The following is a 15,217-nucleotide window of genomic DNA, read 5'->3' as shown; positions in this document are numbered from 1 at the left end:
CTGTCTTTGTAATTTTGCATTGATGCATACGTCTCCTAGACTCTGACTGTTTACTGTGACCCAAAGGTTTATTATAGTTAAACTGGCTATACAGGATTAGATACTATCAACATTTCTCAGGCCTCGTTAGGTTATAAATATAGATTTAAAGGTTCTTTGAACTTTTGAAAAATTACATAAAAAATATAGCTAAATTACTTCTCTGCAATTGTTTCTAAAATAACTTTTTAAAATGTGTACAGATCATTTAAATTATGTGCATAAGGGGGAGGGAAGGTGGTGAAAGCTTATCTATAAAACTCCAAACCAAAGGTGGTGATTGTAACTTTATATCTGCCCAATGGCGAAGGTTAGTGTCCTATTTCAAACTTGTTATTGAATTAAAATAATTTATATCAACATTTCCTTAGAGTTGGAAAGAAAATTAGATTATGAATAAAAGGTTCTTTCTGACAACCCATAGAGATTCACCATCAAGACATGAACTGCTTTTGTGGAAGTTTTACTTTTCATTATTGGATCAGGTTAAATTAATTTTCAACCACAATCATTGTCCAGAACTAGGGAATACTGGGAGTTAAGTGTTTCATCCACATCCTACTATTACTTGGAGATAGACTAATGTCTGCAATGATTCTCTATTGATCACTGTCAACTCTTTGGAGCAATTTCTCATGGTGGGTCTATCACCCTTGACATCAAAAAGATCATCATAATAAACGTGTTTCCAAGTACTGCCAAAGGGTATATACATTCACATATATATGTATACTTATATAGACACATACATGCATAGTATATGTCTTATATATACTACAAATATTTTGAAAATAAGTGTATAGAAAATAAATGTAGGGGGCCGGCCCAGTGGTGCAAGCGGTTAAGTGCGCGCTCTCCACAGCGGCCCAGGGTTCACCAGTTCGGATCGCCGGCATGCACTGACGCACCGCTTGGCAAGCCATGCTGTGGAGGAAGGTGGGCACAGATGTTAGCCCAGGGCCAGTCTTCCTCAGCAAAAAAAAAAAAAAAAAAAAGGAGGAGGATTGGCAGATGTTAGCACAGGGCTGATCTTCCTCACACACACAAAAAAGGAAAATAAATGTATATATGTATAGATAGATATGTAGCAAATATATGGGAGACAAAGGGCATATAATAAAGAATGCGAGTTTTGAGGTCAAAATGCCTGAATTTGAATCTTTGTTTTTACCATTTAGAATGTGGTATCTTCCTACCACTTAGGAAGATTATCTAATCACACATTGTCCCAATTTTCCCATTACAAATTAGGAAATATACCTAAACTTAACCTCCAGGTTTAGCGTAGGATTGAATGAGATAATATATGAAAAATACTTAGAACATTGCCTGGAAAAAAGTGAAAAGTCAATAAATGTTGTAAGATGATGATGATTATGATGAAGAAGAGTGGGAGGGAGAAACGGGAAAGGAGAATAAGTAGTCACCTTTGGCAAGAGTTCAAATGGCTGTTCACTACTTTGAGGCTGGCAATGATTAAAAATACAGAAACAAACTCTTTTTTTGGCTACCAACTTTCTCAGCTCTCTTGAATTCAAATTTAAGGAAGACATATAACTAGGTGTTAAAGTGACCAAGGTTTTCTCAAATTTGTGTTTTTTATTTACTGCTCGCTTAAGTCCAAAGTTTAAGGAGAGGTAACTACTTCTATGGCAAATACTATAGAAAGAAGCAGATGTTTGGTTCCAAAGTGAATATGAAATAACTGAGGGTAAATGACAGAACAGCCAGCCAGGTGTTCTGGTGGTTAAGATTTGGCTCTCTCATCATTGCGGCCCTATTTCTTTTCTCCGTCAGGGAATCACACCACCCATCTGTCGGTTGTCATACGGTGGCGGCTGCGGCTTACTGTGATACTGAAAGTTATGCCACCTGTATTTCAAATACCAGCAGGGTCACCCATGGTGGACAGGTTTCGGCAGAGCAGACTAAAATAGACTAAATGAAGGACCTGGCCATTCACTTCCGAAAAAAGCGCTGCATGAGGCAAAAGAACTGGGGAGGGTTCCGCTCTGCGGTACTCAGGGTCACTAGGAGTTGGAATCGCCTCCATGGCATGAAGAACAACAAAATGAGAGAATTCAGTAATATTCAGAATGACCAGGATACCATGGTTGAAAAATAAGCATAATAGTTAGATGGTTTAATGTGAACGAGTGACAAGCAACTCATTAGTTAACAATTAGTGATTTAAGTAGATAATCTAAGTAGGACAGTTGAGTAAAATTTTTATTTCTGATATTCCAAGAAAAATTTACTACATAGATTTGTTTCTGGCTAAATCATAAGGCACCAACTTTAAAAATCTTAATTATATGGTTTTCCATCTAAAATTTTGTAATTAATTTACTGTTCATCATATCTCAGTGTATAGAAAATAGAATTTCATCTTTCTTTTAATTTCTCTATCAATATTTCCAAAATTGCATCTACTAGCTATGACTCCTCCACTGGGGGAAAAAAGCCAATTTTCAATTGTGAAAATCTTATGTTTTCTGTGAGATTTTTCTGAACAAATCTATTGGTGTACACTGTTGGTTTCAGACCACAAGGATCCTTCTTAAGTACTGTTTACAATGATGTTCAGGACTCATAGATATTTACAAACAGTGTACTTTTACAAAAAGCCTACTTTTACAAAATCCAATTACATTTTTAAAGAGATAAAACTCACCATCGAAAAAACATAACCCCAGTACTGGAAAGTTGTCTAGGGAAGGAACAAGTCCATGTTTACAAAAGAAAAATTTTACATTGATGTCCTCTTTCCTGTCCTGCTTTACTTAGAGAAAAAAATGAAGCCTTATTATTTATTATACATTTTAAAATTGGTCACCATACCATAGAAAACAGCAGAACATGGTTAAACACTATTTTAGAGACTCGGTTCGCTTGTTTATAATAATAATAAAAAAAACTTTCCTATAAGAAAATTTCTAAATACTGACTTGAAGATACAGATATATTCATCGTCTACTATTATATGATGTGCTATTGAAGCACAACTTTTTACAAAATATAGCTTAGTTGTGTAAATGGAGGGAGGGGGAAACATAGCCAAGTCACCAACATATCACACTGAAAGTAGTGATGTGTAGGCTCATTTACAAAGAAAAGAGAAGCTAGGAAGATCAATAAAAAGGCATACAAAGATGGATCCAGAATTGTCATTGCTATTCACATGTTACTCCTTTTGGCCACACCTAGCAGAACTCTACTGAAGCAGGTCTGAATGCAAAGAGTAACTCTATAGAAAGAACTAAGAAGACAGAGCACAAGGTTCAGAGTCACGCCAACTTAAAACCTCAGATGTGATACAGACTACTGATCCCTCAGTGACCTGAGTTCAGTCTCACCTTTCTCAGGAAAAGCCTAAGAAAAGGAGATAAGCCAGACCCAGTCCTTTGTTCCTCAATCATGTTAACTTGTCTATGTGACCATAAGAATTAATTATTCATCCCTCATTCATAAATTTATTTAAATTCCTTTTGAATCTATTCTTAAGTTAGACCATAATCCTGATTAAGTTTTATAACTGTATTACTTATTAAAGAGTAATAAATACTTTTATTTACTTGGCCCTAAAAGAGACCCAAGAGGCCCCAAAATGTTGAGGTATCATGGAATTTGGTGAAATCCCCAATCAACATATCCATATGGTTCATTATGATAGGACTATGTTAACATATCCTTGCTCAGTCTCCTGAATTATAAAAGTCTCTAGAGCCAACGTCTTAACTTTGGCTATTTTTCCTTAGACGCTCTTCACGTTTAAAAAATGTTTTACTATATTTCCTTCTTGAGGTCTGCCAACTGCAATCGCTCATGAATGTCTAGCTATAAATATACTGTGGTTTTAGAACTCAAGATACCTGTTTCCCTCTAGAACCATTCCTGATGAGGCCCAGAAGAGTTTTAGAAGTACTCTGGGCCAGTCTCTTTCAGAAAATGACTGGTTGATTCTCTTCTGTCTTAACTAAGTTAAACAGTTGCAGCTTTCATTCCCCCTGCTATATGCCTATGCCTGTTTTAAGCATATTTATTATTTTTACACCATAAATATTTTTCTGACATTATTTCTGTATGTTTAGTGTTTTTCCTACTAAGTGCTGCTTCATGGCAGTACATCTCTCTATATTTTATGATAAAGTACAGTTCAAGTCTTTTAAAAATGTACTTGTCTTGAAGAACTGAGAGGAATAACTGAAGGAAAATCCATAGCTTTTTATTATTAGGAATAGGAAATGTTAAATGCTGAGCAAGACTTGGTGTATGTTGAAAAACAAACAAAAAAACTAATTTCCCCAACAATCCTGGGACAAAACTAGCTATAAGCTACAATCTTTTACTAAGTTGTCAAGAAGTTTTGTGATTCAGTTTTTCTCTTTATATAATTAATCACAATGAAGATATATGTTTGAGCCATGCCTTTTAAATTCTCTGGACCTCAGTTTTCTCATTAAAAATTAAGGGGATTTAGCTGGAAATCTTTAAGTTCCTTTAGAACACATGCTTCTGATCTGATGTTTGAATGGAAATTTAAGATCTCTTTTTTTCTCCCAAATCTCTTCTTCTAAAAATTGTTCAAATATCAAAAATGATGTTTTTAAATATTATTTAAAAAATAGGAAAGTATTCTTACTATTTTAAGCAATCATATTTATCTCTAAATGACTTTTAAATATTCTTGACATGTCTTACTTTTAAGGCATCTCTCTTCAAACTCCCTGGGGTAACACAAAAGGACCATTACTTCATTAATTTCTCTTATCATCATGTTCAGAGGGCCTGTACCATAAGATCAATACTACCTACTTACTGGCTACCACAGAGCCATACAAAGGGGCAGAGCATAACATATACATAGAACTTCCACTTTTTTACTTTTATGCAACCTCAAATGATTTCAAATGAAAAATGACTTAAAATTTGATCCCTAAACCTGGAATTGTGATAAGTCACAAACTGTTAAAAGCATATGGAGGACTTCATTAAAATTTACAGATTGAAGAACGTAAAATTTAACCTTTGACTGCAGAATTTATGCATATATATGGACAAATAATAGACACATTTGTAAAATATTAAAATATTTGATACATTTTGGTAGTGGAATTATGAGTGACCTTAAAATGTATTTTTAAATATGATCAGTTTCATTGTTTTAAAAATAAATATATGATGTATCATACATGACTTGAACATTGATTTCTAGTGCTCTATAAGTATTTGATAAACAGAGAAGTAAATGAATAAATGGATGGAGGATGGATGGATGGATGTTTTATCATAGTCTGAAAGTCTTGCCTTAGTTAGATGTACAGAGAAAAAACCCAGCTTTCAGGCTAATTTCGTTGGGTTAGTACGAAGCGGGACTCATTTCCTGTATCTCTGCTGATTCTAAAAAGGTTATACTTTTAAGCTTGTCATAATTCTTTCTTGAGTAAGAATCCAAATCACCTCCCCAATGACTTATTCATATGCCCATAAAACAATTCAAAAATAATAGTGTGGGAATCAGAGGACTAGAGCAAACCAAGAGATGCCACTTGGGAAGAAATACCAGAGCATATGAGATTGATGGATGAGGAGGCTCAAGCAATGACATTCTGTGGAAAAAGTAGATATAAATAGCAGAGGGAATGCTGGTTGTTGAATAACTGCACGGATTGGAAAACTACCTGGAAATTTAATTGTAAAGGTTTGTCAGCAGTGAGGTCTATAGTGGTTTATAGTAAATCCTTTGGTAAAAATCCCCTAACCAACAACCACTAAATCTTATATATAGTTACTGATCATCTGCTATTTTCTAGGATTTTCAATTCGGTTGAAAGTGTAAGCTTTAGTTTATTTAAAATCAATAAAGATAAATCAGTCTGAGTTTAGCTATAACTGGTTTACAATGAGAAGAATAGCTCTGTGAGAGATAGAGCATTTGTTATGCAACAGATATAGAGAATCTATACAGGTCTAATATTAAGCCATAGAAAAGTTTTCTTTTTTTGATTCATTTTGATGATGTGTGTAGCCATTCGATGAATATTTGTATTAGCCACACATGCCAGTGTAACTAGCTGAAGTAAGAGGATAGTCACAAATAGTGTAGATTTCAGTATTTTATAAGTAATTCTGAGAAGCCCTGTCACATTTTTTGGACTTTATTTAAATTTATTTGGTAACCAAGACATTGGAATTTGCTGTTCTGATATTACGGAATTCATCACATGTACAGAATACATTGTACAGTGCTACTATTAGGTGTCACATATGCTAGTACTCAATCTCTAAATGAGAAAAATGAAGTTTACATCTACCTGATGTTTTTAAGGCATGCATAAGAGAGAAGTTTACTTTTAATAAAAGGGTGGTGAAAATGTAAAGGATCTATGGCTCCTTAGGCAGAACTCTGCACGTCTGGCAATGATGCAGTCAGGGCTGTGGATGTGGCTTCAGGGAAAAGATAGACAAGGGCCTAATTACTTTGGATGTTTGGAGAAATGCTATTAGGTATGGTTTAATCATGCACAATTACTCATATAGACTTCAAGTTGAAGTAAAATTGCTGGCTCCGGGGAGGTATTTTTGACTTAAACCTACAGTTCTGGCTGAGATGGTGTCAGAGTTGTGAGGAGAAAGACTTGGCAGCATCTATCACATTAATCCCAGATGCTACCGTGGTGGTGGTTCTTGTGGTTTGGAGTCATTTCAATGTATGCAAGGAAGGGCTCCCTTTTTGGCAAATGGTTTGCAGGGGGAGGGAGACAAACTGTCTGCATTCACTGTGGGTCCAGATAAGAGGCATTTATTTATAAGAAGCCTTTTAAGGTTGTGGGCCTAACTTGCATTCTAGAAAAATCCAAGTTTAACTAAACTCCTAACTAGATTTTTGAGTCTACCTTAGTTATACTAGTTTCACATAGAATGTTAGAATGAGATAGTCCTTAATAAGTAGACTGCTGATTCCTCCCCACTGTGGCCTCTATAGCTCGGTCCAGGGCCACTTCCTCAAGGAAGACTTTTGTGTCTACCACCTTACCTCTGCTCTGGTATCAAGGTTGGGTAGTGAATTTCTCCTCTGTGCTTGTATCACGTAATGGGGGCTACATTTAAGCTATTGAATCTAAAGGTAGAATTTGGATATTTACTTTTGCAAACCAGTGTCCATCCAGTCAGAACCTAAGTAGAAATCTTTTCAGATTCTCTACCAGATAGATGTAGGTTTGAATCCTTGCTTTACATTTATTAACTGTAAATAAAACTTAGAGAGCTAGTGGCTTAATCAATCCAAGCTTAGGTTTTCTGGGGTTGATATGAAGATTAAATATAATATAAATATAAAGCACCTAGTTGGGCCGGCCCTGTGGCTTGGTGGTTAAGTGCGCGCGCTGCGATGCTGGTGGCCCGGGTTCGGATCCCGGGTGCGCATCGAGGCACCACTTCTCCGTTCATCCTGAGGCCGAGTCCCACATACAGCAACTAGAAGGATGTGCAGCTACGACACACAACTATCCACTGGGGCTTTGGGGGGAAAAAAAAAAAAAAAAAGCACCTAGCATAATGCCTGGCATAGAAACCAATAGGAGTTTTATTTATTTACCTCTTTATTTTCTTATACTGTTCTACTATCAAGTGTTGAGAATCCCTGTGGAGGCTTACATGACATCTTTTCCTCTACACAAACACACACACATACACACACACGTTTTCTTTGGTAACTCAGAACCATTTGCAATTTAAGAGAGGATATTAGAGCTTAGAGAATTAGAAAAAGGAAAACCTTATCTAAGCAAAATTTGATAAGAAGTAAATTTTAAAGTCCAAGTATAAATCCAGCAATGGCCAAGTAGTACCATTTTCAAACTCCCATTTTGAAGAGTGTGTCAAGCCAGTAAAGATTCACTTTTTCACAAATTTAACTTACATTAAATACTTCACATGAAGTTATTTACTATGTTACTGGATATACTAACAACATTTTTTTGGCAGGTTCTTTTAATTTTTTCAAGGAGCTTCATCTACCTTAACACTCCATGCATGCAGTACAAAGAAGCGAAGACAACAGGTCGTAGTAAGCAAGACTACTCATTAACTCTTTCAGCAAATCATATCCCAAACAGTAGGGTAGTCACTGGGTAGTGCAAAATAAGCAAACCCATATACCACTAGAGCAGCACACGGCTTTGGCATATAACAAACTAGTCTACAAGTTAGAATAAAATAAATCCTAAGGAAAGAAGCAAGCAATTTTCGTAGGACCACAATGGAAGTAGTAATAAATTCTAATGGGAAATGAAAAGGGGCAATCAAGAAATGTTTCATGAGGAGGATAACATTGACAAGGATCTTGAAATATATATGAGGGAGATTTTTGATAAATATAAAATTGCAAGGGTAAGGAAGGGTGTTAACTTAGAAACTAGATGAACAGAGACAGAGAGATACAAAGGTACGCATCAATTTGATTAGCTGATGCAGAGTGTGATGTTGTGGTGGGAAAGGAGACCTGAAATGTAGTCTGGGAACAGATCAATGGGGGACTGACTGGGGACAGAAAAGAGACAGAAATGCACTATTTTCTAGATACAAAATCTCGCCTTACTCAAAGATAGTCAATGGCTAGGTCAGTATTTTTCATGCTGAATGAGAATCATAATTTTAATTAGGTGTTAATTTTTATTGGCTAAAGTGCCATATTAGATACCATACTAGACACTGGGGAAATACATTGCTGAAGGAGAAATTACCCCTGCCTTTAAGATATATAATTATTGGGGTTAAGAAACATATTGGAGGGCCGGCCCTGTGGCTTGGTGGTTAAGTGCGCGCGCTGCGATGCTGGTGGCCCGGGTTCGGATCCCGGGTGCGCATCGAGGCACCACTTCTCCGTTCATCCTGAGGCCGAGTCCCGCATACAGCAACTAGAAGGATGTGCAGCTACGACATACAACTATACACTGGGGCTTTGGGGGGAAAAAATAAAATAAATAAAATCTTAAAAAAAAAAGAAAAGAAACATATTGGAGCATACAGACAAGGCAGAAGAGAATGAAGGGTTATAACAAGTACAAACATATGAATGTAGAAGAGTGCAAGGTTAATCTGAATGAGGTGGGCATGGGGGAAGGGAAAACTTCAAGGACTAAATAATATTTAAGCTAAACCTTGAAAAAGAACTGGATTTTGATAATTAAAGAAAGGAAACAGAGGACATCCTGGGGTGATAGAAGAACATGCAAAAGGCACAGGAATAGTAACATTTGGTCCAATTTAAGGAAAACAAGAACATAGCAGAAGATATCGACCCCTTCTCCCAAGGGCGGGACAAAAATGGGTAGGAGGGGGATAGTAAGTAGGATGAAATGGAAGTTTAACTGGATTTGTATGTTGGGGAAAGATAAAATTCTTTATATATCTTGAAAAAAATATTCTATAGGCTATATAAAGTCACAGGAAGGCATGAGAAGAGAAGTGTCACAACTGGATTGATCTAACAGTAAGAAACCTCCAGCAGCAGTATGAAGAACAAACAGAGGTTCATTCATTCATCCAAAAAGTAGAGATTCAGCAACTATTCTGTGCCAGGAACTGGGCTAGATTTGGGAATACAATGAACAAACAAAATAGTCTCTGACCTCAAAGCAGGTATTAATCAAATAACCACGCGAATAATGTATAATCAGAAACAGTGATAAGTGCCATGAAAGATCTTTACAAAGGGACTTCATTTAGTTTGGAGTATTAAGGGAAGGTCCCAAAGGAAGGGATGCTTTAAGTTAAAATCTGAAAGATGGATAGGAATTAGTCTGGATGTGTTTGTGTGTATTTGGAAGGGTGTCTGTGGGGGAACAGGAAGAAAGCATTCCAAGCAGAAGAACTTGTACAGCAGAGAATGGTACAAATAAAAAACTGTGAGGCAAGTTAGAGCTAAGAGAGCAATGGGGAGAGCAGAGTGAGACTAGAGTAGAGACAGAGGCCTTGCAGGGAGCCAAGAGGGAATTTGTGTTTGTTTACAACATTTAAAAAAGTTACAGAAAACTTATTTCACCTGTAAGGCAGTTTATAACACGGTCCCTATATTCAATATTGCGTAGAAATCCCCTAATTTTAAGTATAAACTCCTCGAAGCTAAGGATTATCTACAGTAAATTCATGTTCCCTAATGAAGAATAATATGCAACTGTTCTAAGTGGGATGTGATCAGGATAGCAAAACTCCATTTGCTTTCAAAACAGAAAAAGTTTGAATAATAACTCAAAGCATCAAAGATAACTAATGGCCATAATGCCTTTCTCATCACAATTACTTTCATTGCATTATTTTAATACCCTTTGTATTTTACACAATTATCACAGATCCAAAATCTTTTCCTTTGACATATTATGGCATCAAAAAAGAAAAAAAAAAAAGAAAGAAAAGTTATAGCTATTGCAGTTACATACTTTTGAAATCTTCATTATATCCTAATGAACAAAACATCTGCTTCCTTTTTACCCCCATTTCATCAACATGCCAATTTGTAAAATTAATTTGAGATTAATGTCTTACGCTAAAGACAGAATTTAAACTTTCCAGTCATGGATGTTTCCTACATTTACATGCATCTCAGCTAAAATATAAACTTTTTACTTTGGTTTTTAGATACCTTTCTAAAAACTTACCACTATGTGAAGGTCACCAGCAGTGAGCTTTGAGGTGACCACAGGGTCAAGAATAAGGATGAGTTGCTCAGAAAGTCCAGAAAGCACTGAATCAAAAAAGAAAATTTCTCCTTTCTTGTTTTTTAGCTGGTCAGCCTTACTCTTTTAATCTAATATATTCTGGAGGAATACTGCATATGACATAGTATATTCTGTCATAGTGACCTTTTTCCTTTTGAAAACTTGGCTGATAGCTTCAAAAAATATATATATATTTAGATATATATAACCATTTATAAAGGCAACAATGGAAGAAGGAAGACGTAGGGACAGCTCTGATTCTCTGAGTCTTACACTCAGGGCATTTGAGGCTGCGGTCAGGCAACCCAAGAGGCAGGGTAGAATAGAAGCAGGTCATAGGGCATGATAGTGCCAAAGGGAGGAGATGCAAAGAGAAACAGTCATTTCAGGTGCCAAAGAGAGGCCAAGGGAACACCAGGCATAGAGACGAGCTTCATTAAGAACTCTTTATATGCAAAATCCAAAAGCAAAAACAACAATCTTCAAAGTATTTAGTCTTCATTAACCACACTCTTTTATTCAGTAAGTGAAATATTTATTGAGCATTTATTGTATCTCAGATTCTGTATTAACCGATGAGAACTGAAAGAGGGATAGTCCAGTCTCCTCAAAAATCTCACAGTAGTTTGCGGGGGACAGACATAAAAAGATAATTTTAATCCAGTGTAACATGCATTCATAGTATTTTTGTGGGAGCAGAGAGAAATGACACCTAACTTGGTTGGGAAGAAGTGCTTGGAATTCTTTCTGAAAGACTGAAGTCTTAAGATTTAAATAGAATGAGGAGGGGTTATTCCAGATAGGGAACACAATGAGCAAAGACAGGTACTATGGAAAGGAACAGCATGCAGTGTGGGGAAGTATAAACAAGATTGCTAGAGATCATGTTCTGAGTCAGGGAATGTTAAGACATTAGGCTGAGTGAGTAGCCTGGCATTAAAGCAATATAGGATGTCACGTTAAATAGCTTGGATCTTAACCTGAAAGTAGCAGTAAACAATTGAAGGTTTTCTTAAGCAAGGAAGTGATATGACCATGACTGTCTTTTATATATATGTAAATTTGAAAGGACCAAAAACAGAAGCATAGGGACCCGTTATGAAACCCCTGCAATTGTCCAGGTGAGATATGCTGAAGGTTCAAACTAGTGGAGTGGTGGCACCTACATACCAGAATTTAGTACTGGATTGGAGGGGCATGGGCAATCATTAGAGAAACTTTGTAATCAAAGGTGACTCCTAGGCTTCTAGAATTTAGAGGATTTTAGAGGAGAAACAACTTAGGGGAGGGAAAAATGTTCAATTTTAGAAGTGGTCCATTTAAATTGCCTACTGCCATTAAGGGACGATGCCCCATAAACAGCTGTAATTAAACAAGAATGAAGCTTTGGGGAGAGATCATAGCTTGGAAACAGAAAAGTCTGGGTTGTGGACAAATGAGTACATGGTAGCTGAAACCCTGAGGGTAGATGAAGTCACCTGTGTACAAGCCCTGTATTGCAGAAGAAGAGCAGTAGACCGAGGACAGTGCCCTGGGGGAGGAGCAGCATTTAATGGATAGAGCCACTACAGGAGACAGAAAACAAACAGCTAAAGGTATATGAGGACTACCAGGAGATGAAAGTGTTCTGAAAGCCAAGAGTGGAGAGACCCAAGAAGGAACCTCTAAAACAGACACCCTCCAAAAGTTAATGCTTTCTAATACCTTCCTGTTAATGTTTTTTTATAACTATGTTCATAATAAGCAAATATATTTTATTCACAAATTTCTTTTGATTCTTCAAATTTTTAATTTGTTTATTTTCTTATTCCCACCCTCCTCATACCCTAACATGTGCTATTGAGGGGTATGGAACGTGATTACCCATTTGTAACAACAGAGCAAGTAAACAACAACAAGGAAGGTGGTGAGGAGTAGGGAAGGCATAAATGAGAGCTTTAACCCTTTTCAGTTGAGATATCTCCAAATTATATGTGGAAAGTAAACCATGTTTGGATTTTGTTCCCCTTATTTCAGGTTTGATTCCTGGGTTTCTGGCTTATCTCCATTCTTCACTTTTCTTTCTTTCTGATGCTCACTCTTAAGCAATTTTGGAATTTGTTGGCACTTCTTTAGGGGTAAGTGGAGAATGGAAATAAATTCAATACAAGTAATATACTTATGTAAATGGTGCTTATATTTTTATATGAAAACTCAAAGCCAGATATTCAAAATGAGTATCACGTTTGTTTTGACTGCCGACCCAAAGCAGACCACCACCACTACTCCTTCTAGTAGTAGCCAAGCATAATAAGAAACATAAGCAACCAAAAAACCACACATAAAACAAATCCTAAGGAATGTATGCAGAAGCTAAATAAACAGTGGAGGTCACCAAACACATGCACTGTCAGGAAAAGGGGACTGAAATCTACGGAAAAAGAGAAACCACCTGCCAATTTCAAATAATTCAAATCCAGGAACTGACTGTGGTGAGCCTACTTGCTGATCCTAGACAGTCACCACTCAGACTTTCTGTGCTTTGAACATTAGCAATAACAATCTCAAATTTCATGCAGCACAGAGCTTAGCACACAGGTGTTATCATCACAATTTCAATTTTGAAAGTGTCCTTGCCCTATTTAGAAAATAGTGAGTTGTTTGTGACATTTGGAATTTGGGAAAAGCAAAAAGAAAACCTTAAGCTTGAGATTTAGTGCAATTCATGTCAAACATCTCTACTGCTTTCGTTGCATTACTTCTGAGATCTATAGTAACTCATTATGTGGCAACTATCCCTACAATATGGAAAGAAGTTAGAATCTGACTGGAGTTTTGCAAGAGTTTCAATACATTTGTTCCATCTTAAGATTTTTCAGTGATACCTGAAGTTTACAAACCCAAGGCAGGGCCCAGGACTAAACCTATCTACTAAATCAAGAACAGCATCAGGAAAGCACTAGGGTATTATGGTAGAATTTTAGCTGGGAAGGCAAAAGACTACAGTTCAAAGATTTACAAGAATCTCTAAGAATGGTTCAGGCAATGTCTGAAGAATGAAGCTGAGGTGGCATGATGTCTTGGCAAGTATTTAGATAGAGCAACAGAAAATCTGGGAGGCTGTTGATACTTAAAGTTCTGAGCAAAGAGGAATTTCCTGCTTAGAATGCTGCTGGGCCATAGCTGTCTTGAAGCTACTAACCTGACTGAAGTCTCCGGGGTAGAGACTGACTCGAGCAAAAGAGGCAAGAGCAAGCAATGCCCCAAGAGTTTGCTGGGTAGACAAATTTCCAGGGTAACTCGGGAAATGCGTCTATAGCAGAATTCTAGTTAAATAAACTGGGCACATGTGAGGAATCTAGGCTTGGGAACTTAGAGTCACTTTATCAGAATGAGACTCAAGAAGGAAATGAGTTGAGATCTAGGCAGGAGGACAGGAGCCCAATGGTTTACACTAGAAATTTAAGTTCCAGCCCAGATGAGGGCTGCAATAAATATGATTTGAATATAATCAGAAAGTCTGATTATGCTTCCTGGGTCAGCCTATCAGGGATGATTCTAACTTAGGCTCAGCAGTGGGCCAGAACAGATGGGAGAAAAGGTAGTAACTACTAGAAAAGCCAAAGTACTTTCTTTGCCCAACACTATCATTAGGTCAGCTACCATTAAAGGGCATTAAGAATAAGGGCAGAGAGGAGGGTAAAATGAAGTTAGAACATGGGCTGGCAACTCAAGTGACAACACTTTCCACCTCCATATCTACTAATCATATTCAAGACTTTGCTATAGAAAATTCAAATCTAAGGTTGTAAAGAAGCCCATGATTAGTCTGGCCATCTTTGTGCCATTTGAAACTGCTCCACAAACATCTCCATATCAGATATTCAAGATTTTCTGGAACACCAAAAGTGACAGAAACCTCACTCCTTTAAGAGATAGTCTACTCACTCTTTGGAATGTTCTGTTAAGACACTCTTCTTTAAACTAAGATTAAATCTATCTCTTGGAGGCTTACACCTTATTAGTCCTCATTCTAGCCCTTGGAATCAAATCAAATAGGCTAATCACTCCAACAGGTTCCTTTGCATCCTGGTAACTATCTTATGAATGTCTTCCAATTTGTCTAAACCCCTCTTAAAATTTGTCAATTAGGCATGAAAATTCAATCTAATGAGCAAAGATTAGAATGGAAATAATGCCTCTACTATGTTTGATATAATAGTTGTAAAAATAAAGCTTAAAAAAATGGAATTAGGGGCCCAGCCTGGTGGCACAGTGGTTAAGTTCATGCACTCCGCTTCGGCGGCCCACGGTTTGCAGGTTCAGATCTCGGGCACGGACCTACACATCGCTTATCAATCCATGCTGTGGCAGGCGACCCACATATAAAAAGTAGAGCAAGGTGGGCACAGATGTTAGCCCAGGGCCAATCTTCCTCACCAAAAAATAAATAAATAAAAAAAGGAATTAAGTTGTCTTCC

General features: G+C 36.9%; 1 protein-coding gene across 3 annotated transcripts in view; it reads right to left on the bottom strand.

Annotated features, from left to right (window-relative positions):
- FOXP2 (forkhead box P2) overlaps positions 1–15,217 on the bottom strand; it is a 240,335-nt gene that overhangs the window by 190,918 nt on the left and 34,200 nt on the right. The gene's annotated exons all lie outside the window — the stretch shown is intronic.

Source organism: Ceratotherium simum, chromosome 1 (genome assembly GCF_057802395.1).
Source record: "Ceratotherium simum simum isolate JZ-2026a chromosome 1, ASM5780239v1, whole genome shotgun sequence".
In the NCBI taxonomy this organism is placed as follows: domain Eukaryota; kingdom Metazoa; phylum Chordata; class Mammalia; order Perissodactyla; family Rhinocerotidae; genus Ceratotherium; species Ceratotherium simum.
Note: the sequence above shows the minus strand (reverse complement) of the source record. Positions and strands in the feature narration are given on the sequence as shown.